General features: G+C 39.9%; 1 long non-coding RNA gene across 1 annotated transcript; it reads left to right on the top strand.

Annotated features, from left to right (window-relative positions):
- The first annotated feature begins 5,026 nt into the window (after positions 1-5,026).
- On the top strand, positions 5,027-6,539 carry LOC106948186 (uncharacterized). The gene is made up of 3 exons (XR_001425126.1): positions 5,027-5,364; positions 5,836-6,017; positions 6,157-6,539. It is a non-coding gene; the product is annotated as an uncharacterized LOC106948186 (long non-coding RNA).
- The last annotated feature ends 2,179 nt before the right edge of the window (positions 6,540-8,718 follow it).

Below are 8,718 nucleotides of genomic sequence, written 5' to 3'. Positions count from 1 at the left end.
AGATTCTGACTTGAAATGCAGAACTCTGTGAACCTTTTGGGACCGGCGGAGACAAACCGAACCTTTTTAGCATCAAAGTCTAACATTAAACTTTGGGAAAGTTTTTCTGTCTCTTGAGGGACGGCGTGACAATCTGACGAATGTCCTCCAGACGCGTCACTCGAATATTTCTTCGGATGGGTACCGAGATGGTCTGAAAATGAAAAACTCGAGGCGGTTGGGGAGTTGGTCGATCTTGCGAGGCTCCTGGAGCTTTTCTGTTTAATGTAGACGCTGCGAGCAACTTGCATGAATTTATGAGCAATCGAGAGTTTTACAAGAATTTGAAATGTCTGTTGTTGTCCTAAGAGAGCAGAGGTTTATAATGTAGCCCAAACTTATTCTTCGAGTGTTTGCCATCATAAAACTTTCATATTGCTTAATAATTGCATCATCTATTATGAAATACTGCACATTAAAGAGCAGAGGAAGATGGACTATAATGGTCTTCATTCTTTATGGATGAGGCCAAATGATCCAGTTCCACGAGTAAAAAAAAAAAAAAAACAGATTACAACTGATTAAAAGTAGCTTAAATGACTTGTGAATGATAAAACAAGGGACAAAACATAAATTCGGTAGTTTACTATGGATCCTTTACAAGTTATCACAATTCAGAGGACGAAACTGGTTTAAATTCAAGATTTTCAGCCATCGGGTCTTGAATTTCTTTCAGTGTGTCGCTTTTTGACTCATTTTAGCTGACTTCAGGCTGTCAAACAGGTTATGCTGAAGTTATGTTATGATTCAATTGCTACATTTCTGCCAACCCTGTGTGTCGCTACACAGAAACCGAACTCAGCTTTCACAGGTTGAGCTGTGGTAAGTAGAAGAAAAACAGGTTTGATGAAAGACAAATAACTCGCAACGGTACAAAACATCTTGCATGTGGAGATTTGACGTCGTTAAGGTGTTTTCGAAGAAGGGCTTTTCGTTTGAGCTCTTTCGAATCGTGTTCCTCGTTGCGTTGTCTGCAGGAAAAAGCTTTTCTCTTTCGCTTAGAAATTTTAGCGTTATTGGATTAAAATGTTCCAGGATTCAGCAGCCTAAGAAAAAACGCCAAACAAAGAAACAAACAGTCTTTAATTAAAAGCATTAATTGGATTCACAAGGCAAAAAAAACAAAAACCCCATCCACGATCTGTTTGTTGGTGGAATGAACGGATAATGTTTATACGTTAATATGCAGTGTGCTAATATCACATTTCTGCATGCTGTAATGAAGAACCATTGACTGCAGTGTTCTGCACTGGTTCTGCCTCTTTTTGCACACTAATGGGAAAGTCTATCGCCATTTAGGATTTAATCACCCAAGATTTCCCTTTTCTACTGAGCTTTTGGATGTAATTATAAGAGAGGAATTGCACAAGAATGAACTCCGGTTCGCTGTTGAAGCTTGCAATTATTGCATTTTTATTTATGTAAAGCCAATGATAATTTCCTGTTTCTGTGCTCCTGCCAAGTTAATTTGTTGTGGAAATTAGTGTTACACAGAGTTAGTTATTTTCAGTAACAGAAGTTGCAATCTGCTCGAAAAAAACAAAAATCAAACTCAACATATGGAAAGATTGTGGGGGAAAAATCCGTCTGGTATGAGGCACAAATTAAAGGTTAATTAATAAAGTTTAGAAGCAGATATGTCAAAAATAATCAAATAAATTAAATCATTTAACCACATTTGGTTTAATACAAATTTTTGAATGAAAGAACCTGGCAATCACATTCAGAACAATCAGCACCATCCCTGCATGTCACGACTGTAATGAGAAATTATTAAGAAGATGCATACAAAATAAAACAATAAAAAAATTCAACGTTCACAATAAACATTCTGCGTTTGCATCACAACTTTCTGTCTTTAATAAACTTTAGTTCCCGTAAAACGAGATGTGTTTTACTAAGCCCGGCCTCGGATCTGTTACATTTGTCCAAGAGAAAACGGCAACAAACAGAACCGGGTTTTCTTCTGCGGGCTTGACAAGCGAGCTCTCCCCTCTTAACAGTACACTTAGCCTGATGAGCAGACCGAGAGGCTGCGGGTCAATAGATGAGACGGCCTGAAAGCGTGTCCATTAACAGGATGTAAGCTCGGTTCCAACAGGAACCCTCATCAGAAGATAGGTTTCGGAATTGAAAGCCCGCTCTCTTTTGTTGCACTATCTCCAGATTCTTATCGTGGAGGAGAAGCAGATCGGAGGCACGGCGCGTCCAGGGGAGGAAACTCATCTCTAATCTATTTCATTTGTCTCTAACGCGCCTGACGACCTGCCCACTAACACTTCCACAGGCGCGGTGCGCATCATCGACGAATACTTTGAATCGAGACATCGTTTCGATTCACGTGGATGGATATACTTTTGAAAACGGTGGAGTTGATGCATTTTAGACGAAATGTATGAATAATAAAAAACAACAACTAGAAAGTGTTGCGTTTTACCTTCAGACGCATCACCTCTGTATTTACACGCAAACGTGGCGGAGACTGCCATCCGTCTTCATTGATCATTTCAAATTGCTGCAACAAGAAGTCACTTTCATGCACTACAATAGTTTGTGATGTATTTATTCATTTTGAACACGATGGCAGTGTAAAGTCACACACATGAACAAGAAATGCAACAGACACATATTGTTGTACCACAATAATCTTAACATGACTGAAAAGGAGCGGGAGGAAGTAAGAAACTTATGAACTCCTACCCCATAAACTCATCCCATATTTTCAGGTGGACCCTCATTAACAAATAATAATAATAATAATAATAATAATAATAAAGTAGGTTAATTCATTTTCCATCTTATCTGGGTTTACATGTCTACATCCATACCCACACACACTCATATGCGTTAGCCTCAATTTACATATACACACATTAGTGCTATCTGTCATCCACATTTCTATATCTTGTGAAAAATTATCTCCTTATATTTGCTTTTAAATCGTATTTAATTTTGACTTTGGTTTAGCTCCTCGTTTGACTTGCTCCTTAATTTTACACCATGAATTGAAATACAAAAGTAGTTCCAGTGACATTGTTTCACTTGGGTTCAGATCACTGTCGTTACAAATTAAGCCCTGCAACTGTAAATTTGCGCTTTCATTTGGTTCTCCTTCTGCCTTTAGACATTTGCACAAAAGCTAAATGTGTCTTTTCTTGTACTTAACACAGCCAGAAATAACTCACTGGGTGTCGCCGTGATTATTTGCCTCCCAGTAGATTGTCGTCACTTAGCTCGCCATTTATCACCTCACAAATTAGCTTGGCCTCCTGTCATTTCATTGAACTCCTGAAAGGTAATCGATCCATGGGCGATGCCCAAACTAAACAACCAGCGAGTGATTGATGCCGGAATCAGACAAAATATTCCAAAGGTTGGGAGAAACGAAAAGAATCAACTGAGCTGAACCGGTCCAAGTGAGGAAAATGTTTGTGTTTCTCATGCGACAATACAAAGAAATACAACACAGACTCCTCTGGCTGCCTCCTAGTAGAGCACAGAAGGCAGAGAGAGACAGAGACAGTGGGAGAGATGAGCTAATTGTGGGATTTGGGAGTGAAGGCAGCCAGGCAGATAGCTGTCGACCCAGTGTGTCTCCAGAAGGGTTTCTCTGGGACAAGAAACCCGTCGTTAAAGCTCACAGGTGGAACGTCGGCTCACTGAAGGCGAACTGAGTCACCGTAGCAATAAATATGAGGTTTCAAAAAGTGCTACGTCTTGTTGACTCCCCCCCGCATGTATTTTCAAAAGTGTGCCTTTTTATTCAAATATATGCTGTTATGTGGACTTTTTGACCTTGCTGTCGGTGAATCATGGCTGACTTACTGACAGCAAAGTGTTGCAGAGGAAGCCCACATCACCATGCTTCCACCACCGTGCTCGAAAGTTACCGAAGGGTTTGACGATGTGCTATAAGTTACATCTGATGGCTCTACTTCTGATGCACATTGTTAAACAACGATGCCAGGGCGTTGCACTCGCTCAAGTTTGTGTTCTTATTGTCGCTCAACAGGTCTTGCCATGTTCACTTCACTAACTTTTAAAGGTCTTTCTGTGTCCGTTTTTGTCTTTGTATTTAGTAGTATTATTCCTCTGTTAGTTCATTATGTTTTCTTGTATTGGTGTTCATCTTTCCCCCAATGAGTTCTAGTTCAGCCTCTGTTTATTATTCACCTTCCCTCAGCCTGCCTGTTCCCTTCCACAGCTGTTCACAATCAGCTAATGTCCTCACCTGCGTTCAATCCTCAGTATATGGCTCTGTTTTTTCTTTGTGATCTGGTTTCCCTGCCATTCTATTGCCTTTACGTAGACCTGTGAGATATTGTTTTATTAAAGATATTCCATCCATAAACCTACAAACTTTGTACACCTACCAAATGTAGTGATTTTTTATGAGACAAGAGGTTGTCCCCCTTCCCATGTCCAATCCAGCAAAACTAGTCAGATTTTGTCAGTCATTTCCCAATTGCAAATGTATGAACTTTGACATCCAACATGCATTGAGGATTGTGTCAGGGATGGAGCCCTTGATTTCTAAATTTTATTTATTTATTTATTTATTTATTTATTTATTTCAATTTTTCAGTGCTTTGTAATTTCAGGATTTGAGTATTTTCCTCCTGGGATTAGCAGCCTCAAAGGTTTTCCACTCAAGAACAAAAATTCTCCCAAAGTTCAAGGTCACTGCTGATTAAACCAAACTAATGTAATTCCTTCTTTGTTGATCTCTACTAATAATCAGTTAATCAAGCAGCAACCTGGTTACTTCCTTCCCTCACAAAGGTCTGCTTAAATTTCCCATTATTAATCGTCTCACAAAGGGACAGCTTTTTAAAAATATAAAATACCTAGCCCTAAATAATTATCCTGGATGTACGCTTCCTACATGGGCAATATCTTAAAAGTCCATGTAGCAGAGAATGTAAATGAAATGCTACTTCAAAGTGCTTTTCAAAATAAAAGCTTGAATGCAGCAGCTGCTCTCCCATCAGCCCGATCAGTCATCGGTCCTGTTTAACAGCTTTTATGCCCAGTAATGTGTCATCTTTCTTTCACTGGACTGAAGAGCACATTTCTGTTTCACTCTACCAAATGCAAAGATGAACTTTAGCTGTCGTCGGCTCACACTTGGGGTGAAATAGTATCTCTAAACGTGTCCTTGAGCAAGACGTGGCGCCCGTCTGGAGCACGTGCAGCAAATGACAAAATGCATTACCGTATCGCTTCAAAGGCACCGGTGAACGCAGCCGGCCTTCGTATTCTGCTGCGTGAGGGTGACACCGTCGAAGGGACGACCTTTGATGGAGCCTGGAGGAGCAGCGGATGGTGAGTCATTACGCTCATGAATGACGACTAATCCACCGAGTGTGCAAAGGCGGCTTCAAGTTCAAGGTTGAAGACAGAAAGCATCCCGTCACAGGATGAAAGGACTTTGTGCAAATTGTTATAGCAAGTCCCCTTCTTGAGGCTTGACAGGAGATGGTATTTGAAATGGAATTGATCAGCCGCCACATTCAGAGAGCAAACCTTCACAAGTTCATCTCTGAGAAAAACTGTAATAGAAAGCCGCTTTCTTTGTATTTGTTGGGCTGTCTGTGCTCTGGAACCTGACAGATTAATTGAATTGTCCATGGAGGTAGAAAGTAACAAAATCCAGACTAGACTATAAAAAAAAGTCCAGAATAAAAGTCTTCATCTAGACCTGTGAGTCCTAATTGGATCACTCCTTGCTGTTCTTGTTCCTCCTGTTTTTTTTAATTATTATTATTATTTTTTTTCATGATTCCTTCACTCCAGCCCTGTTTAGTCCGGGTCGTTTGCCGAGGCGTCTCCAGCTCTTCCTCCTCTCTCTTCATCATGTCTCTAAACCAATCAGCATCGCTGGCCTCACCGTGACGAAGGAAGTTGCGCTCGGCGTCTCCTTCAGGAGTTTTTGAGTTTTCTTTACTTCAGCGGGTCTCGGTGCAGCGCCGCCACAGGTGAGGGGGTAAACGATTCGCACCAACTGAAAATGTTGCAACTTTGGTCCCGAATCGAACCGAGTGAACTGATCTGTCAGGTGTGAAAACTCCTTCAGACTAACTATTCTTGTTCAGCTTTTTTTTTTTTTGTTTGTAGCAAATATTTCCTTCAATCTCTGGATCACTGTGGTGCAGCAAAGGCATTCCTGGAATGTAAAACTTTACCACCAGCGGTCAGTATTTAGGAGGATGCTGACCTGGTTGATCCAAACATGTCGGGAGCAAAGAGACGGGATTGAAAACACGAGGAATGTTTTGTCCTGCTTATTATCTGATTGCCTCTCAATATGCCTTTGAGTCCTCAAATTTTCTTTCAATTAATTCTTTATTCGCTGTAAATAAAAATAATGGATGTGTGAAACTGTAAAGGCGAATTATCTAATGTAAAACACAATCACTGAAAACATCGAAAGATGGTGGGACAGGGTGACTTTTATCATCCGTCTAGTGACTGAGGGTGAAAAATAGCCTTCAGGCTCATGCAGGCATTTTGACAGAAATGTTAATAGAAATAAAATCAAAATAGAAAGTCAGAGTTATGACCCACGCCCATAGCTCCACAGGTCTGCATCTCATTGGTCCTTCAGTCCCACCTGACCTCTCCACAACCTCTCTCTTTTTGTGTAGTAATGACCCTTCAGTGGATAGGGAAGGAGCTTGTCCTTCAGGCGCTTTTCTTTCTAGACTACAGGACTATTCCCCTTTTTAGGTCTGCCTTTCATTACTCCTCTTTAGTCGTGGGACATATATAGAGATCACGACTTTTTAGACCACAGGTTAAAAGCATATTTTATATGTTTTGTGTAAATCCAAGGGTTTTGACTCAGAAGTGAGCCTCTGCTTAAGACGCCTTGCAGGTTTCGCTTTAATCCAAACGGTAAATCCGTCGCTCAGCGGCCGTAAATCACCGGTTGCATCATTTACGACCAATTAGAAGTGTTGCTTTGATCAGCCCTGCAAATGCACATCAGGAAATCGCTGTATCTTACAGGCGTAGCTCACCAGCAAAAAGCAACTAATACCTTGAAAACATACAGATGAAATGCTGTTCTCTACGGCGCAGAGCAAGAACTGAGACAGAAATGAGCGTTGAGAGATCAGCAGGAAATCCTTTTTTGATAAACGCTGAAACGTTGAGTTTTTAAGCTGATCTACTAATAAAATTGCCCTTTGAGCTGCTTTTATCTTTTTAATCGCTTTACAGCTTTATCTGTTCTGCAATGCAAATGATACAGTAACATGAAAATAGACAAAGAATCTGGTGACATCTAACGTGTAAAGCAAATACGCATCTTGGCATTTATTAACCTGTACTAATAAATACAAAAACAATTCATCTCTTCGCCAATTTAAGGTATAAATTGTATTTATCCTTTATTCAAGGGATAATGAGGCAAAGGACGTTTTTCGATAAAACTATTTTCTCGCAAAAAAATCTACTAATCATTTACCAAAACCGGAGAAACAGAGTTAAGTTTTAGTTCTACTCTTGTTTTCTTTCAAGAGAGGTAAGGTGAAAGTAAGTAGGTTATAATATGCTGGATCTTTCTTTAAGGAAAAAAATATGACTACTTTTAATAAATACAAGCATGTATACAAAAACATGATTAAATCGGCTCCCATAGAGTCTAGTCCAATCACGGGGAAAGATTCGGCCGCCAGCCAAAGTCTCTGAGCATCTCTGATTAAATCACATCCTCTCACTTTTTTTAGTGTAGCCAATGAAAATGCCTTTTCTGGGGGATGTAGAGCTCTTTTCAGATGTCTTTGCTGCCTGCCTCGTAAGATCAACACATTTCTAACTCTGAAAAACCACAGCGGGAGCAAACAAACAGGAAGGCCTCACTCGGGTTTCCAGTCCTCTCTCCTGGGAAAATATTCTGTTGACTGACAAGTTAAAATGGGAACTGAAGAAGGCCAAAAACAAAAAAAGAATAAAATTCATGAACCAGCAATACAAGATTATAAAGGAAAATGACAGTTTCCTGGGACTGCAGTGAACCACAGAGAACCATTATCCACAAATGAAGAAAACATGGAGCAGCGGGGAACTTTCCCAGGACTGGCGGATCGACCAAAATTACTCACTGCAGGCCTCAGTTAAGGTCAGAGTTCATGATTGAACGGCGACAAAGAGAGTGGGGGAAAAAAACTGCATCCATGGGAGAGCCGAGGTGAAAACCACTTCTGACCAAGAAGAGCTGAGAGGCAATCATGGCCTTTAGCAGCCAAATGTGTTTCCACATATAGGGCTGTGCCGGTTGTTTATTTTTTAATTCACAAAAAAAAGCATTATATAACTTTTCTATATCTGTCTGTCTATAACAAAAACAGGAGAGGTCTGTAAGCATTCAGTAATTTGTTTTGCACTGGAGTACACTTGATCTTCCAGGAAGATATGGATTTAATCAGAAATATGGAGAAATGTGGTGACCAGATTTGGCTGATATTTGACTTTACCAGGAATTAGCTGGTAAAAAAAGAAAAAAAAAACAACAAAAAAAACTTTTTTCCCCCAGTCATTAAAAAAAAAATCAGCTTGATGATCTGAAACTTAGAAACTTAGATTTGAAAAAAATAAATCAACAAACAAAATCTACCCTCAGCTGAAACTTTAATGTGAACAATGTAAATGAAAAGCAGGCATTTTTCTAATTTT

This window comes from Poecilia latipinna, unplaced genomic scaffold (assembly GCF_001443285.1).
Source record: "Poecilia latipinna isolate Pla-1442-1.1 unplaced genomic scaffold, P_latipinna-1.0 Scaffold278, whole genome shotgun sequence".
NCBI classification, from domain to species: Eukaryota; Metazoa; Chordata; class Actinopteri; order Cyprinodontiformes; family Poeciliidae; genus Poecilia; species Poecilia latipinna.
Note: the sequence above shows the minus strand (reverse complement) of the source record. Positions and strands in the feature narration are given on the sequence as shown.